At 41.4% G+C, this 23,581-nt stretch overlaps 1 protein-coding gene and 1 long non-coding RNA gene across 5 annotated transcripts in view; one reads left to right on the top strand and one right to left on the bottom strand.

Annotated features, from left to right (window-relative positions):
* DENND5A (DENN domain containing 5A) overlaps window positions 1-23,581 on the top strand; it is a 112,939-nt gene that overhangs the window by 6,058 nt on the left and 83,300 nt on the right. The gene's annotated exons all lie outside the window — the stretch shown is intronic.
* On the bottom strand, window positions 13,791-23,374 carry LOC122460805. The gene is made up of 2 exons (XR_006282316.1): window positions 23,275-23,374; window positions 13,791-14,241 (listed from the first exon to the last, which is right to left on the bottom strand). It is a non-coding gene; the product is annotated as an uncharacterized LOC122460805 (long non-coding RNA).

The following is a 23,581-nucleotide window of genomic DNA, read 5'->3' as shown; positions in this document are numbered from 1 at the left end:
GTTTCTCTTGAGCAATAATGTAGCAATATTGTTTCCCCTCTGTCTCTTTACATTTGGAGGCTCTATTCCTGGCTCCTTCAGTCTTCCAATACACCTGTATTTTTTTGTTTGTTTGTTTCTTAGCATTAAGTTTAGAATAGAAGATGATCTTCACATAGTCACTGGTTTTAGGGTTGTTTCCCCACACAGAACTTCCCTTTTTCATTTAAGAGCTTTTTAAGTATTATTCAGCTAAACTGAAGTACTTGAAGGATAAGTCAAGTGATAAATTGCTCATGTATTAGAGCATCAGAAATATAACTTTCCTTCTTTTTGGTGGCTAATAGAATAATACTGTTGCCAGCAATTGTTTGAATGATGTTGGGCATGACTTTTACATACTAGGAAACTGTTGTAGCCTTTATCTTATTAAAAGTGTATGAGTAAGGTATTTTTTTCTTTTTAATTCTTTAACTAGAAAGTTTGAGGAGGAAAACATTGTAATGCTTAACTTTGATGCTTTCCCTCTTAACTACTGATATTTTCCTTTTGTTTTGTGTATTCTTTCTCTGTGGATGAAGGATGATCTTGTGATTAAGATACAGGATTCGGAGTCAGACCTGAGGCCTCTTCCTGTAATAGACTTCTAGAGCACACTGTTTACATTTACTCATTGAATAAATAAATGTTCCTTTATCTGTAAGGTGGGGCTAATATGTATCCCTTTTGGCAAAGATGAATGTGTTGGTGGGAGGTGCTGGCTTGACTTCCCTAGAGATTGAAGTAGTGTTGCCTTTTTTTTTGGGAATAATAGCAGTGCTGGCTTCCCACACTGCCCTGACAGTATGCCTCTATTCTGACACGAGGGATTAATTCTAAAGACGAAAGGGTATTTTGATCTCCTTGGCCTTGCTAACAAAGGTGCTGATTCTGTTACGGGGGCCTGTCTAGCAGGACTTGAACTGAGGCTACTCATTGATTTCACACAGACCACTCCCTCTGAACAGGCATCAGATGATAACTTTAGGCTGCATTTGAACTGGCATCCGTGGAAAGCTCTAGGTCTCATTAGCAATTCCTCTTCCTTTCCCCAAGAAGCCTGAGTTGCTTTCTGTGTTTGAGTGCCAAAGAGATCTTTTGTGTCATTGGGAACTGAGGCAGACGTGCTGTGGTAGCTGATATGTAGAATAAAGAATGGGAGGTCTGATGTAAGGAAAAGCAGCTGTACTCCATTAATAGCATTTGGAGCTACAATTTATTAAGCTGTTTCTATAATACCAAACTTTTGATTATCTTGTCTGTGTTGTAAGTTAAATTACAAGTTGTGTCTTCCAAAATCTCCATTATAGAGAATGAATGACTTCTTTTCCCCCAGTACATTTTTAAAAATCCCTGCCTTAGATGTTCAACTTGTTTGTAAAGGAAGGAGCATGCTCCATAACAAGGTACTGGGAGTCAGGGTTTCTAGGTTCTCTTCCAAGTGCTGCAGTGTACTCATGATTTATTTATTTTTAAATTAATATTTTAAAAGTCTAATTTCTGGAGCCTACTTTAAATAGCATGTCATATCATACTCCTTTTCTCTCTACCCTTGCTCCCCTTCCTCTCCCACCAATGTATGAAACATTGTGCAAGTGTGTTTCTGCTCCCTTGTTGATCTTTTTAAGGACCGGCCTTCCTAAAAGCGAGCAATTACAATGCTGTTATATGCACAAACTAAATCTAAGAGCAAAGGTTATTCTCTTCTAAACTTTCAAACTGTAGCAAACTTGAGGGGAGTTACTTGTAATAACTGTAGGTACCAAATGTTTGGACAACTGTGGCTTTTCAAGTTGGTATTGTCCCTCTTCACTGCTCTTATTAGTATTAGTGCCTTTTAGTTTTCTCTCACCCACAGGGTTCATGTGGCAGCAATAATGCATATAAAGTGACATTGTCAGAGCAGTTACTTATTTTTTACTGTATACAAAAAGTATTCCTTCTGATATTTGTCACAAGAGCTTCCTGGATTTGTGGCTTGCAGTCAAGTTTACAGCTATCTAGAGCAGTGGTCTCCAAACTGGGGTGCGCGAGATGATCCCAGGGGGTGCACGGCAGTAGTAGCACCACCGGATGGCACTCCGCCTTTTTTTTTTTTTCTTCGGCGGCAGCTCTGCACGTCTGCGGCAGGTCTTCCGGTCCTCTTCTGTTGGCGGGGTGTGCGAGCCAAAAAGTTTGGAGACTACTGATCTAGAGTATGAAATGTTACTAAATACAGAAAAACTGTCTAACATTGACACAAACTATCTCAAGGTGGGGAATTTGCTTGGAAAGCTGTCATGTCAGGCTTATTTCCTTCTCCTTCCAGGGAAGATCTTTCCCCAGATGGCTATTTTTTGGGTGACTCGTTTTATAGGGATTTGTGGCAGGGGTGGCCTCTACAGTACTCTCTTGTCAACCGCTGTGGCACTATTTACCCAGCCTCATTTTCCCTCCTGGGGAAACTCTTGCAACCAGTAGTGTCTCTTGGCACCATCCTATGAGGTGCTTGTAACAAACAAACAATAGTCACAAGTAGAATATAAACAAAAAGAGGTCTGAAAGTGCTAGAATGACTTAAGAGCTAAGTCTCCTGGGAAGTCTGTGGATCTTAGATTCATAAGTGCCTCCGTAACTTTAGAAAATAGGACATAGGCTCCTAAGTCACTTTAAGTGTTTTAGAAAATTTGATCCTTTGTCTTCACATCTGTCTGTAAGGAGAGAGGTGGTGGGAAGTTAAAAGCTACAGGAAAGCAAATTACTCAGTGTTGGCTACCATATGGACTTCTGCCCAGCACTGCAGTGGAGTGTGCCACGTAGGCCTGGTGTGCACTGGTTTAATTTCTCCCAGAACTTGAAATGGATTTAAAACCAGTTCAGCTCAACAATTTTAAACCCATTTGGAACTATAGTATAAACCAGCTGCAGATGGCCTGAACTGATTTCAAAGGCACCATCAGCAGAGTTTGAGCCAGTCCGGTAGAAGTGGTTCAGTTTTCCTGGGCCTTGGGTGGCATTATGGCTGCAACAGGTTTTCAAATTGGATAGGATTCTTGATGCAGCTCCCTCAGGGGCATATCTGCATTACAAAATTAAGTCAATCTAACTTATGTCTGCATACAGATGCCACAGTAATTATATCTCTTGAGTGTGTCTGCACTTTGCTCCTTGTGTTGGCAGTGCACATCCTCACTAGGAATGCTTACATCAATTGAACTGTCAGTGTGGGACATAGTAGGATAACTTGACAGTCGGCAACAGTTGATGTAAGCAATACAGTGTCCTCACTGACACTACATTGACGCTGACTTTATGCCTCTTGTGGAGGTAGTTAGGTGAGTTACATCAGGGGGAGCAAAATTTTAGTATAAACACATAGTTAGGTTGACATAAGATGTCTTGTGTCAACCTAATTCTGTACTGTAGACCAGGCCTGAGTATCGATCATGCTGTAGAGTAGTGGGGTCTTTTGGGGGTTAGAATAAAGAAGCAATCTGTACAGTGTTCACATGGATGGTTTTGCTTGTCTCCTTGCTGTAGAGCTGCTGCTGTCCTAACCTCCACGCGTCGTGAGTTATTTTTGCTGGGATTTTCTCTTACTCCCTTCCAAACTGCATAGGAAAGGGGAACAGCTGAGCCATAGTACTTCCCCTCCATTTTCAGTTGGAGATAGTATTCTTCACTTTCTTTCCTAGAAACTCAGTGCTGTTGCTGGCTTAGGATGGCTGCCATATTGCAACTCTGTAGGTGGATGGCTGCTTTACACACTGGACCTAATCCTGGCGAAGGTGGAAGAGTAAGGACATCAGCCCTTGGATAAGGGGTGAGCCAGTCACTGAATGAGTGATCTTGACTTTCTTGTGAAAGTGTAAACAGGGCCATCACCTCCCACCAAAAGTGAACTGTTTTTCCCTAATTCAGTTTATGAACCAGCCCCAAACTTAGTGGCTATAGTGTGCCTGCCTCTTGGTTATTGCAGAGGCATAGTGACCCCTGCACTCTTTTGCACCATGGAACTGTCCCTGGCATCTACTGTTGTGCCTGACATTATAGTATACCTTGTTCTCTGGTACAGCTGAAGGAGGGGTTTAGCTCATAGTCTGTTAGTTCTCTTGGAGGGTAACTGTCATTGCTCTTACCCAGAGGATGATAGGTTCTTATGGGAAGCGTATTCAGACTTTTCTTGTGGTGATGGGGGAGGGGGAGAAAAAGCAGTGAAGTTGAATTAATATTTCTATGGGTAGTTCTGAGTAATTCATCCCTAAAAGCATTTTCCAAATGCTAATCCTTACAAACATCTCTTTGAGGGGGGAGAGACATGTTGATTTCATTGCACAAGCAAGATAACCAAGCTTGAGATTAAGTGATTTGTCCAAGGCCACAGAGGGACATCTGTGTTGGAGTTAGTACTGTATTAGAATTTGGCAGTTCCTGGCTCCCAATCCTATGCTTGGACCAAACCACTTTGAGAGATACAGGACTAGAATGTCCAACTTGCAGCTAAGCTCTTACAGGGTCTTCTAAAAATAAACACAGTTTTAAATGTTTCAGAGTAGCAGCCGTGTTAGTCTGTATTCGCAAAAAGAAAAGGAGTACTTGTGGCACCTTAGAGACTAACAAATTTATTAGAGCATAAGCTTTCGTGAGCTACAGCTCACTAGCTCACGAAAGCTTATGCTCTAATAAATTTGTTAGTCTCTAAGGTGCCACAAGTACTCCTTTTCTTTTTACAGTTTTAAAAGTTTGGTTTTTTTTTTTTTTTTTTTTTTTTTTAAAAGTCAGGTAATTCAGTGAGTTTCCTGAGAGAGTTCTATTGGGGCCTTACATAACCTCATGACTGACTAAGGCAAAAGTACTCTTATCTTGGTCAAGAGCACTTCCACTTCCCTTTTTAAATACTGAAGTGAAATTGACCTGCTTTGGCTATCTGTGCTGAGATAATCTTATCTGTAACTTTTCTATGTGTTGGGGGCTGGAGATGAGATATTGACATTGGAAACAAATTCTACAAACAAGAGTCCCAAACACTGCTCCAACTAAACTGGAGTTTGACCTACATGAAATGCTCCAAGAATTTTCTATTTGCTCAGGCTTTTCCTAGGTAGGTAGTCCTTTGTGTGCACATGTCTGGGATGGGTAGTTGGAGGATGTCACAGTTTCAGTGTTTACTGCACCTGTATTCTTCCTCCCTGGTCCCTTGAGGGAACCAACTTAAGGTTTCCATCTCCCAGACATCACCTCTCTTGGGTGAAGACATGGTTCTGTTCTTTCTGACTGGGGTTTTAAAGCTGCACAGCTGCCTGCCTTACACTGTGATATCCCCAGTAAGTCTAACTGTCAGCACCTGTGCATTGCTTTCCTTTTGGGGACTATGAACAGTGTTTTTTGCCAGCAGTTACAAGTTACCATGCAGCTCTTTCTAAGCAAAGAGAGTTATTCTTAAGGTAAAAGCATTACACAGAGAACCTGTTTAGCCTCCCCCCCCAAAAAAAACCCAATAAGAGTTCCTATATGCTAGCTAAAGGGTTTACCAGCAGTCCTGTGGGGCCCCAGTATGTCAAAACCTTTCTAATCCTTGCCCAAGGGTTGACACCCCCCTTATACTGAAGGGCCTGTCTGTTTGCTGGATCAGAAAGAAGGACCTGAATCAGTTTAAACCCAGCCATTTTATAACAAAGGCCCTTTCTTTGTCTGTTGGTCTTCGGAAAACCCAGTTTGAACCAGTATATTAAAGCCTCTGCAGGGGGTACACCTCTTGGGAGGAGTGGCGATAACCCTCCCCACTGGAATTTCATAAGATTCCCAGCCTTCAGTGATGCACAAGCTTAATACAATATGGTCCCCAAAGATATTACATGCTGTTGCAATATCTGTCTGTTGCGGGGCAGGGCCTCCTGTCGGTCATTCTGGGAATTGGCTCTTCCAGCCAGGAACACCCTCTGCAGGCCACCTGCCGCTGGCCCCCGTGTTCCTCCCAGACCCCAGTGCTCTTCTAGATTAGGGTTCTGCCCCTGGCAGTACCCCCTCAGTCTGAGTCTCCCCTCCCAGGGGACCCCCAACCCCCATCCCTCCTTTGCCTCAGTCACTACTGCCAGTCATCATCTAGCCCCCGCTCCTTGGGGCAGACTGCAGTCTATGAACCACTCATCGGCAAGGGGGGTTGGACCAGCTGCCGCTGCCTATCTCTGGGCTGCCCCTCTGCAGCCCCAGTACCTTTTATAGGTCTTTAACTAGGCCTGCAGTTTTGCTAGGCTCGAGCTCCCCAGCTCTATCTGCCCTTCCCCAGCATTGCTCTAAGCTAGCTACCCTTCTCAGCTCCCTGGCAGCCAGGTCCTTCTCTCTCAAGGAGGGAGGGAGAGACTGAGTCCTTCTGGCCCACCACCCTCTTATAAGGGTCAACTAAACCCTAATTGCACTGGCTACAGCTGTGGCTGCTTTCCCAATTAGCCCAACTTTCCTTGCTGCAGCTCTCTCTGGGGCTGCTTTATCCCCTTCCAGCAGGAGCAGGGTTACCACCACGCTACGCTGTCATAGAGGGCATGGGGAGAGTTTTGTACATGCTTAAAAGAATTGTGACACTTACTGTAGATGTGTATAGAGATCATCATTACCTCCAGGAAATGGAAATCAGGTGGTTTCTGTTGTGAAGATATTAACTGTGTTTAACATTGGCTGGCTTTGGGTTAGTTTAGAGACCTTCCCTTTAGCTCAGTTCTACAATAGCAGTGCTGATATATTCTTGCCCATAGTAGGGCTCTACCAAATTCACAGCCATGAAAAATGTGTCACGGACTGTGAAATCTAGTTTCCCCCCGTGAAATCTGGTCTTTTGTGTGCTCTTACCCTATACTGATTTCATGGGGTAGACCAGAGTTTCTCAAATTGAGGGTCATGACCCAAAAGGGAATTGCAGGGGGCTCACAAGATTATTTTAGGGGGATTGTGGTATTGCCACCTTTACTTCTGCGCTGCCTTCAGAGCTGGGCAGCCAGAGAGTGGCGGCGGCTGGCTGGGTGCCCAGCTCTGAAGGCAGCGCCCCACCAGCAGCAGCTCAAAAGTAGGATGGCAATACCATACCATGCCACCCTTACTTCTGTACTGCTGCTGGCGGTGGCTCTTCCTTCAGAGCTGGGCTCCCGGTCATCAGTCACCACTCTCCAGCTGCCCAGCTCTGAAAGCAGCACTGCCGCCTGCAGCAGCACAGAAGTAAGGGTAGCAGTATTGCCGACCCCCCCCCCTACAATAACCTTGCAACCCCCCACAACTCCTTTTTGGGTCAGGACTCCTACAATTACAACACTGTGAAATTTCAGATTTAAATAGCTGAAATCATAAAATTTGCTATTTTTTAAAATCCTAGTACCATGAAATTGACCCAAATGGATCATGAATTTGGTAGGGCCCTACCCATAGTGGAGGAAAAAGGGTGCCACTATAATCAGAATGTAGAAATAGTAACAGAAGCTGCATACAGTTCTCAGGATTCTTTTGATTTAAAACCCTTTGCCTTGGTAAAGACAGGTTCCAGTGTCTCCATCTAAAGAACTCAAATTTTTAAATCCCTCCCTAAAAATAAAGATTTTTACAAAACGTAGATTTTAATTTTTTAAATTTTTTTTTATAAAAGTGCCCATTCATTGCTGTGGGTGCTGTGCAAGCAATGAAAAACTGTTTCAGAACAACCCACCATCCTCAAAAACATAGTTCTTCATATAATCGCTCCAGAACTTAGTCAACTTCTTCCTGCTTGCTGACTGGCTGCCTCTGTTTCCTTGAAACTATACAGGAAAATGCAATAAAACCCCCGTTTGTGACCTTGTGCTATAAGTAAGCAGATGTGTGGCCTACTCTAGTCTTTTCTATGTAGATTCTTATACTGTGGTCTTCACTATAGTGTCAGCCTTCCAGTAACGTATTAAACAATGAGAATAATGTCTGTCATGTTAGTTCTCTCATCCTTTCCCCAGGGGGAGAAGTGTGTGCAGGGGTGTGTCTATTATTTAGGAGTTTTTTTTTATACTGTATACGTGTTGCTATATGTTTGTTAGAGAAGACAAGGTCAAAGCAATGTCCCTAGCACTTAAATAGGAAGTTGGTGAGGTTTGTGATGGTCCTTAGTTCTTAGAGGATTTCATTCCACAGTCGTGGGCTGGCTCCTGAGAAAGGTCTATCTCCCGCACAAATTCACAACTTTATCTTTATTGTAGAAACTTCTGTTGTGTCAGAGGAATGATGTTGTCAGCCACAGTGATCATCTCTCATCAGGCCAGATTCTGATACCTTTACTTATTCTGCAAGTAATCCCATTGACTTCATTAGGACTACTTGCAGAATGAGTTACCCTGACTCTCAGTTCATAGCATCAGAACAGCATATATCTGTGCAAAATTTTTTTGAAAAAGTCACTTTCTCTAAAAGGAAACTCTAGCGATTAAGTAAACAGGTGAAAAAGTATACAAAATCAGTTTAAATTGGCAACGATTAATACTTAAAGCATCAACTTTTCTATTACTCTTAATGTCTGAACTTGTGTAACCTCCCTCCAACCACTGAGCCACAGAGGAAAGGAGCTAGCAGATGTGAATTGTGTGCACTGGAGCAAGCATGCTCAATAGACTGGAGTCAAGATTCCCTGGTAGTTGGAAGCAGGAGGAGCTGTCAGCCAGTTGGTTGAGCTCTCCGAGAGCCCTGTCATCTTAGAGATCCTTGCAAAGACAGAGGACTAGTTTGGATATATGGGAAAGTATATTTCTGGTTTTGTTTTTATGATCTACTATGAAAGTACTGAAACTTATGACAATGCACTGATTAGCTGTTGAGTTTGAAGTGATTTCTTTTGATCACACTATAGCGGAAAACCCTTAACTATGACCTCAGAAATGTAGACCAACTTTTAGTCAGTTTCCTAATATGCAGGTATCCAAATTAGCACTCTTGTTGGCTGCATACATAAGGACTATGTTTTAACTTTGGGCTGCTTGGTCAGGGTTAAGTGACAGTGGGGCAGGATTACTCTTACAGTCATTAGGATGCAAAAAATTCCAGGTATTAAGTTACAAATATGAGACTCGTACAGTAGATGAGACCTTAATAGTCAGTAATAAAACCAAGGCTGTTATAATAAAATGAGTACCCGTGGTCCTTAAGAAAATATTCAAATATAAGTAATATGTTGCTGTTCTTCTGAAGACTGAGACTGGAGTTTTTCAAAGAGGCCTAAATCCCAGTCTCGGTACTTAACTAATCGATCTGATTTATTGTTATCAGTTCAATGTTTATTAAACTTAATGATTTTCCAAGAGGAGGAATAACTGCAAGCATAGAATGTGAGTGTTCTAGGGTAAAAATTGAAAGAACTAATTTTTTTTAGCATGTCCAGGGTGAATGAGAGAGGAGGAGGAGGAAAAAAGTATTGAATGAAAAATAGATGTGGTTCTGTCTGAGGAAAAAGGGTTGAAGGAAGGAAGGAAACGAGTCATAATTTGGACCCAAAGTTGTCCATCCCTGTACTGGCTCTTCATTTACAGATCTGGCAGCTGCAGCTTTGGTTGAATCTTGGTTTTGTTCCATAAATCCTTGTTTAACAGTTGCATTTCTTACTCCATCTACTGCCAAGCCTTGGATGCTGTTTCCTGTTTTTATAGCTTTCACAATAACATTGCTAAAGAAATAAGCAAAGGATCTTGCTAGCCTTTCAGAAGCAGGTGTGAGCTTGGCTGTGTATTAGTAAGGGCTTCTTCTGACTACAATACTAGATTGCATTAAAACACAACCCTGAGGAGTCATTTTAACTAACATGTTAAACTTGACTTTGCAGCCAGTAGGCAGGGACCAGTTATGTTTAACATTGTGCCAGCTGGTCATGGTAAACCTGTGCTACCGTTAATATGACTCCTCAAGGTAATGTTTTAGCACAACTTAATTTACTAATGAAGATAGACTTTAAATGACTTAAACCTTGCTACTGATTTGCGGTGGGGGAGGGTGGACATAAAAAACAGAGTAACTTGCTGAGTGAATCAAACATACAGGCTGAAATGGTACAGACTTATTAGTGACCTGATCATCACTAATAAGTGAAGTGAAAGTGATTTTTGAAATAATCATAAAGCCTGAAACCACAGGTTCAAATCCCATCAGGGTCTACTCGGACTATTATTCTTCTGAGGGCTGGGCAATACAGATGAACACGGTTTTGTTGTGTGGGACTTTCTGATGAGGCCTCTAACAACAGAGGTACTGTCTGCTTGAGTCTAAGAGAATATTTGTCCTGTTCTGGCCAGAATATACCTTCTCCTTGTGTAATGGGCTGTGCCCTTGGGCCCCACCAATTATTGGAAACCTTTTAAAACACACAAAGGGTGTTTGACAATATCCATACTATGCATATATGCTAATTCATAATTCTGGACAAGAACCTCTGAGCTTCTCTTTTTTCTCTATCTTCCGAGACTTTATCATACAAGGAAGTTAAAATAGTGGAAAGGGTCTGTAGCATGGGGCATGGGTCACTTGATGGATGCTTCTCTGCTCCTTGAAGTCTTTAAACCACGATTTGGGGACTTCAATAGCTCAGACATAGGTGAGGTTTTTCGTAGGAGTGGTGGGTGAGATTCTGTGGCCTGCGCTGTGCAGGAGGTCGGACTAGATGATCAGAATGGTCCCTTCTGACCTTAGTATCTATGAATATAAAATTTAGACCTATATTTAGAAATTATTTTCTAATGTAGGGACCTGATCCTATAAAGATTTATGCACATATTTAACCCTACATGAGTAAATCTTATTGAAGTCAGTGGGAGTACTTTGTGCTTAACATTGCACTTTTATGTAGTCCTGTTGATTTGATTGCATAAAATTGTCTGTGCATAAGTGTTTTGCAGACTTGGGGCTTAAGTTCCTGCGACATGCCAGGGCACAATCAAGACCAGTGCTAGTGGTGTCATGCCCACCCTGCAATTTCAGATACCTTACAATACCTTGCTGAAGTAGCTCCCACCTGGGTTGGTCACAAACAGCCTTCCAGCATGCAGGCTGGAAGTGTCCGTGTAACTGCAGCCTGCCAGCTACATCCTGGCTCTCACCAGCCTTGGTTATGCTGTAGGGTTACCCAAACACATCCCGAGTGCTGGATCTGTATGTGCTGTACTGCCCAGCCCTCTCCTGGACAGGACAAATATATTAAGTCTGTTATTCCCTTAAGGGAATAATATGCTAGTTTATTACTTAAATGAAGTTATCCAGACAATTAAACACATTGGATTAGATAAAACAATAAAACAAGTTTATTAACTACAAAGAGAGATTTTAAGTGAATACAAGTAATGAGGCATAAAAATCAGAAACAGGTACAAGAAAAATAAAGAGAAAACACTTCCTAGTATCTAACCTAACAAACTATATCAGATTCAAACAAAATTTCTTACCACATGCTTCTGGTAAGGTTATTGACCAAACTCTTCATGTCAGGACCCTTCCCAAAGTTCAGTGGTTGTTTTCCTTTTTCTTAGGTGCAATGCCAGAAATAAACAGAGGAGTGAGAGGGGGTGTCTTGAGATGTTTGCCCCTTCTTTTTATAGTTTCAATCCCCATCTTGAAAAAGATTTCCAACTGGGAACTAGGAGACAGAGTCTGTGTGGAAGGATAGTCCCTGAGGTTTTTTCCCACCTATTTGAGCTTCCTTTGTTTTCCCTTCCTGGTTGATTATTCTGTTTTAGTGTTTAAATGCAAATTAAGAGAAACATACACTCCTCTGTTCAAGACAGGCCTGTTTGATCAGTTTGGTGCTGTGTGAGTTTTGAACATGTACTCTTGACATCATACTGGGGAATCTTAAAACTTCACATTATTACACTGTTGCCACACACATTTTATCTGGACAGTACAGACCAACAAATTATGAATTTTCAAATGATATCTCACATGGCATACCTTGTACAAAGATTATTACAGTAGTGTGTAGGGTGTGAATACAGAGATGTATTCAGTCACAGTTCTTACCTATGCAGAAGTAATGAGTTGAACCTATGCATGCTGATCAATAAAACTGAGCTAGAAGCAAGGTTAGCTGGGTCTGTATTTAAAGAGGGTAACTAGGTATGCTTCATGCCTTCTGAATTTATCATGGATTTACTTGCATCTGAGTGGCTTCTAGTTAGCTTAATGCTCCTTGAAAAATCTTTTCTTATAGGCATTCTGATAGATTCAAACAGGCCTGATGCTTGGTTAGCAAAAGCTTGAAAATGAGATATAGGATTTTAAGTATATCTGAAACCTAACACGGGTTGTTCTTTTTGGGGGATTTGAAGAAAACTTTCTGGGGGCTGTCTTTGAAAACAACTGAAAGTAAGTTTTAAATACACTTAACCAGTTAGCAAAGACAGGAACTATCTTAGACCTGGACTAAACTAAGAAATTAGGTCAGTATAATTACATCGCTCCAGGGTGTGAAAATCCCCACCCTGTATGACACAGTTAAACCAACCTTACCTCTGTTGTAGACAGAACTATTTAGATGGGAGAATTCTCCCAGTGACTTAGCCATCGCCTCTTGGGGAGGTGGAGTACCTACGGGGACAAGAGAAGCCCTTCTGGTGGCATAGGTATTGTCTTCACTGCAGTGTTTTAGGTGTAAACAAGCCTTTAGGGTTTTATACTGCTGCCTATCACCATAGTATCTGAGTGCCTTCTGAATAAAATCAATAGCAATTCTGAAGTCTCTAGTGGACTTCATGGAGCCTCTGGCAGTCTCCTTTTTGTAGTAAAAACTCAGTTTGGGGATAGGACTTTGTATGTGTTTTAGATTTTATTAAGTTCCTTTAATATGTTGGTGGGGGGGATTGGTTGGGATTTTTTTTTTAGTAGAAGTGGGGTGGTGTCATGGGGGGGCATTCTTATGGTTGGGACAGTCTTCTTTGAAGAGGAACATACTACTAGAAAATCTCGCATCTTTACAAATTGCATTTGATCCCAAAATTCTTCAAACATATGCAGCACCTCTGAAATCTAGCCGCTTCTGGAAGAAAACTAAATAGTACATCTTACAATAGATTATTTTTTAAAGACCAAAATGGACCATTAGATCATCTAGTCTGACCAGCTGTATAATACAGGCCATAGAATTTCATCCAGTTACTTCTGTATTGAGCCCAATAACTTGTTTGAGTAAAGCATATCTTCGAGAAAAGGTATCCCGTTTTGGTTTGAAGACCATAAGAGACAGAAAATGCACCACTTCCTTTGGCAGTTTGTTCCAATGGTTAATCAACCTTAGTGTTAAACATTTGTGCCTTATTTCCAACTGAACTTGTCTGACTTTAACTTCCAGCCACTGGTTCTTGTTATACCTTTCTCTGCTGGATTAAAGAGCCCTTTAGTACCTGGTATTTTCTCACCATGAAGATACTTGTATACTGTAGCTATTTCTTGATCTTTTTAATAAACTGTGACTGGATGTCTGGAGGGGCCACACTGAAAATGCCACGCTCAGGACAGACTGCAAGAAATAGGGCAGACAATCCCCAAAGATGATGGTTTATTCTATCATTAGATTCACCGAGCCAGTAATAAAAAAGTGCTTCTGCAGTACCACACGGGTTAACCAGAAGCCAAACAGTCCCCTTTTGGCATTCCAGTCCCTGGCTCCCATCTAGGCAAACAGATCTAACGTAGTGATAGGTTACCGAAAACCCTGTTCACCAGACTTAAAGTTCTGCCAGTTCCAAAGCATCAGACACTTACATTCAGGTCAATATATTTTTCAGATCTTACACAAGTATTACAGTCATGCAATCCTTAGTAAACTCACTAGAGATTTATTAAGAAAAGAAAAGAGTTATTGAATGGTTAAGGAATCATATACATACAAGTGATTTTCATTGTTCATAAATCAGGGTCATAGCAGTAATGTTATATCTGCTGGCTTGTAAAAGTCTCTTTGGAATTATCCCAACAGGTCAGAATCCAAAGGCAGCTTAGATGTAAAGTCTGTTAGTCTTTCCATATTTTTTCCAGGGTATTCCAAATAATACTTGGAAGATCTCAATTCCACGGCTTGAACTTTCCCAGTTCAAAGTTCAGCAGATGAGAGATGACAGGATCATGCCCCAGATCCAGTATTTATAGCTCTCTAGCAGGCTGACAAACTCTTCACAATAATTGTCACTGCAGGGCTATCCTCCTCGGGGAAAAATAGGCAATGCAGATAGTTTGTGGACCTCTGCTTTGAAGTTAATCTTCTATTTCCTATTCATACACAGTGTAAACTAGTTACACTCATTTACATAGGGCAATTAGCCGGTCCTCCATCATAACAGATAGTTGAGCTGAAGACAGTCTAGATATAGATACCCGCTTGGCCCCACAATATGCCAACAGTTTTATAGCTGACTTAGAACAACAATTCCTCAGTTCTCTTCCCCTAACACCCCTACTCAACTTAAGCTCAACAGCCGCACTGCCCAGAGCGTTGCCCGGCCGCCCAGAGGGTTGTGCCAGTAGTGTAGTAAATTGCTCTCCGTAATTGCTCTGCTACCAGTAGCACATTCCTACGCAGAGCAGTTTAATACACTACACCGGCAACACTGATGACATCTTCATCATCTGGACCCATGGAAAAGAAGCCTCTGAGGAATTCCACCATGATTTCAACAATTTCCATCCCACCATCAACCTCATCCTGGACCAGTCCACACAAGAGATCCACTTCCTGGACACTACGGTGCTAATAAGCGATGGCCACATAAACACCACCCTGTACTGGAAATCTACTGACCGCTATACTTACCTACATGCCTTAAGCTTTCATCCAGACCACATCACACGATCCGTTGTCTACAGCCAAGCTCTAAGATACAACAGCATTTGCTCCAACCCCTCAGACAGAGACAAACACCTACAAGATCTCTATCATGCATTCCTACAACTACAATACCCACATGCTGAAATGAAGAAGCAGATTGACAGAGCCAGAAGAGTACCCAGAAGTCACCTACTCCAGGACAGGCCCAACAAAGAAAGTAACAGAACGCCACTAGTTGTCACCCTCAGCCCCCAACTAAAATCTCTCCAGTGCATCATCAAGGATCTACAACAGAAGTGGGCAAACTATATGGCCCATGGGCCACATCCAGTCCCCAGGATCCTCCTGCCCGGCTCTTGAGCTCCTGGCTCGGGAGGCTCACCCCTGGCCCCTCCCTCGCTGTTCTCCCTCCCCCACAGCCTCAGCGCACCATGCTGCCGGTATAGTGTATTAAACTGCTCTGCGTAGGAATGCGCTACTGGTAGCGGTTACGGAGAGCAATTTACTACACTACTGGCACAACGCTCTGGTGGGCCGGGCAATGCTCTGGGCGGTGTGGCTGTAGCGCCGCCAGACACCGGTGCTCTGTGCTGTGCAGTAAGGGGGCAGGGAGCAGGGGGGGTTGGATAGAGGACAGGGGAGTTCGGGGTGGTGGGCAGGGAGCGGGGGTGTGGATGGGGTCAGGGCGGTCAGAGGGCGGGGAACAGGGGCAGAGGTCCCGGGGAGGGCAGTCAGGGACAGGCGTTCCGGGGGCAGTCAGGGGACAGGGAGCGCGGGGGTGTGTGTGGATGAGGTAGGAGTCCTGGGGAGGGGGGGTCGTCAGGGGGCGAGAAGCAAGCGGGGGCAGATGGGGGTTGGGGCACAGCCTCCCCTAACTGGCCCTCCATACAATTTCTGAAACCTTGTGCGGCCCTCAGGAAAAAAGTTTGCCTGCACCTGATATACAACTTATCCTGAAGGACGATCCCTCACTCTCACAGATCTTGGGAGACAGGCCAGTCCTTGCTTACAGACAGCCCCCCAACCTGAAGCAAATACTCACCAGCAACCACACACCACACAACAAAAACACTAACCCAGGAACTTATCCTTTCACAAAGCCCGTTGCCAACTGTATCCACATATCTATTCAAGGGATGCTATCATAGGACCTAATCACATCAGCCAGAAGAGGCTCATTCACCTGCACATCCACCAATGTGATATATGCCATCATGTGCCAGCAATGCCCCTCTGCCATGTACATTGGTCAGACCGGACAATCTCTATGCAAAAGAATAAATGGACACAAATCAGACGTCAAGAATCATAACAGTCAAAAACCAGTCGGAGAACACTTCAACCTCCCTGGTTACTCGATTACAGACCTAAAAGTCGCAATTCTCCAACAAAACAAATTCGAAAACAGACTCCAAGGAGAGACTGCTGAATTGGAATTAATTTGCAAACTGAACACCATTAAATTAGGCTTGAATAAAGACTGGGAATGGATGGGTCATTACACAAAGTAAACACTCTTTCCCCATGCTAATTTTTTTCCCCTACTGTTACTCACACCTTCTTGTCAACTGTTTGAAATGGGCCATCCTGATTATCCCTTCAAAATTTTTTTTTCTCTCCTGATAATTGCCCACCTTAATTGATTAGTCTTGTTACAGTTGGTATGGCAACACCCATTTTTTCATGTTCTCTGTGTGTGTATATATATCTTCCTACTGTATTTTCCACTGAATGCATCCAATGAAGTGGGGTTTAGCCCATGAAAGCTTATACTCAAATAAATTTGTTAGTCTCTAAGATGCCACAAGTTAGTTTAGTTAGAATAAGATACTAGATGTGAGACACTGCAGAAAACTTTGATTTTAAGGTTAACTGAACACAGTGGCACACATAATGTAAGGCAATTAGACAGTAAAAGGAGTTAGCATCTAAAAGCTAATTGGATTACATTGGTAAACTAACAAGATATAGGTAAACACAGACAAATACACTTTGATTCTTATCAATACAAAGTGAATGAGTTGGGGATTGCTAGCCTAATGAACACTTCTTTGATACTCATACATAAGTGGATTGTCTTGATTACAATTGCAGTGCCTCTTGTTAAATTGTGATGGAGTCATTCATACATCAGTTAGCTGATCTGTCAGTGTCGCATAAACTAAACAGAGTAAAAGTCCTTAAATCTTTCACTGTAAAGTGTTTTCTCCAGGCCTTGAATCACTTTTGTGGTGGTTCTCTGCACCCCCTCCATTTTTTCAAAATCCTTTAAAAAAACGCTGACACCAGAAGTGAATGCAATATTACAGTATCTGTCTTGCAAGGCAACTGTAACTATACTTGGTCTATGGATTATAGGGCAGGAGCAGTTTGTAGGTTTATTACTTACAATAATCTTATGAGGTCGCAATTATTCTCCCTTTATGGGAAGAATTTCTAAAGTCTTTTTGTATGTTCTCTGAATTCTATTGTGGGTTGAATCAAGACTCCCACTATCATTCTTGCCTGAAGCTGAATTTAGAATAAGTACTTCATTGTTAACTGCCAGTTCCCCATATAATACGTTATCTGCATTTTGGAAGTAATTTTGATATTCATATTTGATACCTGTGTGTAATCCTGTTTGACTGTGCAGCATGTTCTTATATAATGCAGTTTCCACCCAAGAACAAGAATTAAGAAATCAAAAGGGAGTTATTTTTATGTTTGCTTTCATTTAAATATGTCCATGTACAATGCTCTGCAGTTTCTTGGAAGCAGGCTAAAATTAACGTAGAACATATGATGATTTCAAATACATACACTAATTTATCTTAACTTTTATGAGTAGTATTTGTTTTTATAGATTGCTTTGAATTAATATGTGCATTGCTGAGATGTGTTCTCTCTGGCACTCGGACACTAAGGGCTGGATTGTGACCTAGATTGCATGGTGCCATGGGTGAGGAAGACTACCACCCCTACATCCTTGCACAGGTTCCCTGGCCTCGACTTTGGGTTTGGAAATGTAGTAGTGAGTGAGTGTGGAGAGTGTGTGAGCGGGAGTTGATGGAGCCTTAGCTCTACTCTGCCAGTGTGCTGGCCAGCACAGCTGAGGGTGTCATTTGCTGGTGCTGCAGACCACCAGCAAATCGCTTCATGTTCTTGTTTAATTTGTTGCATTATATTTAGTCAAAGGTTAACAGCCAGGGTGGATAAAAATCAATGATTTAAAATAATAAAAAAAGTCTAAATTGGATTTTTTTGATAAAAGCTTTTTTCCTCAAAAAGCATATCTAAAGATAGATACATTATAGATCAAAGATATCTCATCATGGAATAGGGATTATAAATTCTAATTCTATAGTATGAGACAGTATAGTCATGTAATGTTTAAGAAAAGTTTTGTAAATGAGTTCCAATAGTTCATGGATTAGGGACCCAATTTTATGGGATTCCACGGGCTTCTGTATAGGTTATTTAGGTTAATCTTTCTATCTATCCAGTGGTATTCAGTGCTCAGTCTAGAAGATACCATGTGATGCTTAGTTTTGCAGTTCTCAAACTGTGGATTTGTGTCTCCAGAGGTAACAGGCTTGTTAACAGCAAAAACGTTTTTAAATAAATAATATATAGAAGTGAGAAGTAACAGACCTCAGCTCTATTGTCCCTCTGCAAATTTATGTACGCAGAATCAATCCCTTACCTCTCTCTAAAAGTGCAAAATTTCAAAAAGTTCAATGAATAGAAGATTGTTGGGAGTGGAATAGATCTGGACAAGCAGAAGAAGTCTGGAGATAAATGTGAGAAGCGAGGGACATATGCTTGTTTTGGTGAATATATTGTATGTTTGCTGTTTGAAGAAAAAAAAATCCAGAATATGTAATGTTGTTGTTTACTTAAATAAAACATTTTAAAAGTCTCTCTGGTGATGTTTTCCTCCTAATACAGCATGGCAAGAAAATCCTCCAAATATTAATGATTAACCTGTTGAATTGGAGATAGTTCACCTCCCAATGACTTTATAAATATCTGCTTCAATTTCCTTTGGTAAATGAAATAACCAACCAACCAATCATTCATTTAGCTGTAAAACTAATCTGAAAAGTTTTGAAAATAAATCACTGTTTAAAAATGGTGTAGTGTGTACCTTCCAAAAATGAAACCTACATCTATCGCTGAGTTGTGAAGAATATGTATTAAGGTTATAACAACTAACAAGAATGTACTTTTATGTAGAAAACCATGATTAAATCAAGCCTTCCGGACTAGTGATTTAAATCAAATCCACCCTGTTATCAGCCTTTAAGATTTTTGCATAGTTTATCTATTTTAATATCTGATGTCTTAATGATGGGAGCATTGGTCTTTATACCACATAGGATTCATATAAGCATATGTCAAAATATAAACTTGATGTTTCGTTAACCTGCTACATTCAGTATGACTTGTTAAAAAATGATGTACATTTACATTATCACAGGTTTCAGAGTAGCAGCCGTGTTAGTCTGTATTCGCAAAAAGAAAAGGAGTACTTGTGGCACCTTAGAGACTAACAAATTTATTAGAGCATAAGCTTTCGTGAGCTACAGCTCACTTAAATGCATCCGATGAAGTGAGCTGTAGCTCACGAAAGCTTATGCTCTAATAAATTTGTTAGTCTCTAAGGTGCCACAAGTACTCCTTTTCTTTTTGCATTTACATTATGTATTCCAAGACTGAATGAGCTGGATCAATAATATCCTGTATCATGGCCATTTAAGAAAAGAAATGATGCTTGACAGATGGTGAAAAGCGACAACTTATTGAATCAAAATCAATACGCTTAGTTTCTGGCTGTCTTTGTAATTGTTTTGAGCAGCTCAGACTCTGTACTGGAGCCAATAAGCAAATGAAGGTGCCTCTGTTAATGATTCTTTAAGGTCAGTGTATCATGATCAATCAAATTTGCTTGTATTTTACAGGCTTCTTTTGGTTAATAAAGGGCTCCTCTCCAAGTTTGCTGTTCCTGCAGTAGGGAGTGACAATGGAGCTTTACGATGCTTCCTCTCGTATCCCTTTAAGAGTTTGTTCTGAGTACTATGTTCCTGTGCAGTTTTACAGTCTCGCACGATTTAAGTACAAGAATAGTAGCTCTGCAATAAAAGGCTTTTATAAATTCCTCAAGGTGGAACTTGTTGACAAACGAGTTGGTTTGTGTGGTATTTTTAAAGGCAGTTTTCCTTTTTACTTACAAACATTTTTAACATTTTCTTTCATCCTCACCATTTTCTGTTTAAAGACAAATGTGCTCTATATGAAAATCAACTATTTTATAATATCTAGTGTTGAAAACAGGACCCAAAACCTGCCAGGGTAGCATGTGGGCTGCAAAAATTAAGTGATTGTGTTAAAAGCGGGAAAGAATCCCCTTGCGAACATATTTTCATTTTTTTAAAAAGAAAAGCAAATGGTTAGGAAAAAACAAATCTGTAAAACCATAAAGTTTTCCTTGGAAGGGATTGGCACTAGAAAAGGTACAGGTAATAATTCCTGTCCAGATAATATAACTGGACCCATATAAGTTACTTAAATGCATTTAATATAATTAGCATGGTTCAGATCTACTGTATACAATTTAGGCTTTTCTGCATTATAATTAACTAATTTTGTAATCCTCTAATCACAGGGTTGTCACAAATGAATTGTGCCCATATACAAAATAGTTAATATACTGTACAGTTAATAATAGTAGCCGCTAACCGTGCAGTGTCCCAGCCAATGACTTCCTGTAAATAGGTGGGAACTGGAACTGTTGGAAAAATGAATTGGTGAAAATGTTTGAAGTTTTCTGTTTGCAAGGTTTGAAATAGACTCATTGTCCATTAATGTGATTTTAAAAAAAAATTAAATTTGTCACTTATCAAAAAAAATCCAGTTTTCGGTAAGTATGTGGTTTTCAGTAAGCTATTTTGACAACTACGTCAATTAATATTCATGAAACGCATCATGGAAAATTTGTCACATTGACCATTTTCCCCACAAACTTTGTTTTAGAAAAGACATTTTTTCTATGATATGTGTGCAAAAGATTTTAATCCATTTTACTTGTAACATAGTTCTTTTGGGATATAGCAGGGGATCTTTTACCATGCCTATCTCATTTACTTAGTTGGTATTCCTTCCTCCCAGCTTTTTGTGAAAATAGGACATCCTTTGTGGGATTGTTGATGTAGCTGCAACCTTGTATAATTATGGACTCAGAAACTTTAGACTTGCTGATAAGCAGGTCAGATGGGAGACAGGAAAAAGCCTTCCCCTACAGTATCCAGAGAAGTTCTGAGGGCTCATCAGGAAGGAAATGATCAGAGAGAACCAATTACTAAAGAGCTGAGATCTTTTTCTCTAGGTTACAAATCTAAGGGAAGCCTAGTTGACAGGACTTTGCAAAGAACTGAAATGAGGTATCACCTGCAGAACACTTTTTCAAATTGCCTTCTTAAGAAGATTACTGTTGTGTGGATAATTTCATTCCCAAAGAAGACTCAAATCTTGCAATTCTGAGGAGAGTTGCTGAAGGGAAAGGAGTTTATGGGGCCTAAACCTTATTAATCATCTCAGTCAGACAGGGCTTAGCTGTAGGCGTCCTCTCCCTTTAAGGTGTACCACCCAGGATTACTGTGGGCAAACACAGAGGAGAAGCCTAAACACCAGAGAGGAGATGTGGTTTGGCAGGGGTGCAGGTGACGCACATCATGACATAGTCTGCTTCCAACTTTCAAAAGAAACCTTGTGGCTTGTTGTTTGTCAGATTAAATGCAGTTGGTGGTTTGAATATGCGATATTCTAAATACAGCAGTTGTACTGAATTTGCCGTGAGTAAATTCAAATAAAACAGATGCATGGCTAAGCCCTTAATGCTAAGTGAAGTCATTTCATAGTCAATATAAACAAGGTCAGGATTGATTGGCTAGTTCCTTACCTTGTCTTATGAGTCCATGCAACACAGAGTATGTCTTGGTTACTAGAGGTGTGGCATGAAGTCTAATAAGGCTGTGAAAACAAGTTAATTTTATCAGTTATCCACTAGAAACCATGGTAAATTAAAGGATTCTTGAAACCTGTTTAACTTCCTCCTAGAGTGGACAGGTTCTTAGTTTCCTATACATGTGTACGGTCTGGAGACTACACTACAGACCTATATTGGTATGACTGTTGCTCAGGGGCGTGAAAAAGCACACCCCTGAGCAGTGATGAGCTGCCAAAATCTGAAGAACCGGTTCCTTCTCTCGCACCGGGTCTTCAGTGGCACTGAGGGACCCGCTGCCGAAGACCCGGAGCAACTGAAGGACTTGCTGCCGAAGACCCGGAGTGCCGCCAGGTGAGTAAAAATGGATTCTCAAGGGGAGCCTCCCCAGCCAGGAGCTCAGGCGGGCAGGACAGGACGGTCCTGCGGGCCAGATGTGGCCTGCAGGCCGGAGTTTGCCCAACCCTTTAACAACCGGTTCTAAACGGGCTTTAAAATTTAACAACCGGTTCGCACGAACTGGCTACAGCTCACCACAGTCCCTGAGTGACATTGTTATACTGACCTACCTTCCCCCCCCCCCAGTGTAGACAGCTCTGTCAGTGGGAGAGCTTCTCCTGCTGACATAGCTACTGCCTCTTAGGGAGGTGGATTAACTACGCCGATGGGAGAGCTCTCCCTATCATCTTGGAGTGTCTTAATTAAAGCGCTATAGTGGTGCTGATGCAGCATTTTAAGTGTGGACTTGCCCTAAGACAGCTCATCAGCTGAGCTTATTTAAAGCTCAAGCAGAAGGGAGGTATTGAGCAACATCTGTGAACTGCATCAGTTAATGAGCTCAGTATTGAACTTTGATGCTTCCTGCCAGTGTAAGTTTGTATTTGGTACTTTTCTGTGATATGCCTTACAGTCAGCATTATGAATGGGGTTGGGAATTGAAATCTTGGGATTCTGTCTGTGTGTGCAAAGGATCCTGGGGAGAGGAGGAGATTATAGTGACTTTCCATGTCAGGCTGGTCTTCCCCAAGAATTTTCAATCTAGTTTAAGAGGAGATGCAAGTACCTTTATCAAACAAATAAAAGTAAAAGTGTCAAAGGATGGGAACTATAATAAACCCTAACTCCACTTGTGTTCCTAACTATTCAAACTTTATATCTTAACCTTATTCCTGCTTACATCATTTTCATTTAAACCAACCAATTTCTGTGGCTTCTTTTCCACTTTGTTGATATTGTGGGGACGATGGAAAAATGGGGAAAAGATAAGGTAGAATGAAGGGAGAAGAGGAGGGGTAGTGGTGAAAGGCTGGAAGTACAGTAAGGGTCAGAACGATGAGAACATGAAGCATAGTGAGGTAAAACAAGTAAACTTTTTCCCTCCCTGGCTGCTGTGAGTCCCCCCCAATCTGTGCTGGGACTCTGAGAGAAGGAGCTTTTAAGCTATGTCTTCAGAACCTATGTATGGGCTGAATAATTGATTGACGTTACTGACCTTGAGTTAAAACTCCAGTGTAGACAAACCCTTTCTGTGTGATGGTTCAATACCTTGCACAGTGGGGGGCCCCAATCCCAGCAGGGATCTCTGCATGCTGCTGTAATACGAATAGTAATGTAATGTTATAAAATTGGCTCATTCATTGAGGCATGCACCAATATGTTCAGAAATGTGCTGGCCTGAAGTAAAATACTGGAAAACAATGTTGCCAGCCCCCAAGATTCAAAAGTCATGAGACTAAAAATAATAATCATTAATATGTTTTTTGGGGTCTGGTCTTTTTAGTTCTTAACTCCCCTCTCCT

This window comes from Dermochelys coriacea, chromosome 6 (assembly GCF_009764565.3).
Source record: "Dermochelys coriacea isolate rDerCor1 chromosome 6, rDerCor1.pri.v4, whole genome shotgun sequence".
Lineage (NCBI taxonomy): Eukaryota > Metazoa > Chordata > Testudines > Dermochelyidae > Dermochelys > Dermochelys coriacea.
Note: the sequence above shows the minus strand (reverse complement) of the source record. Positions and strands in the feature narration are given on the sequence as shown.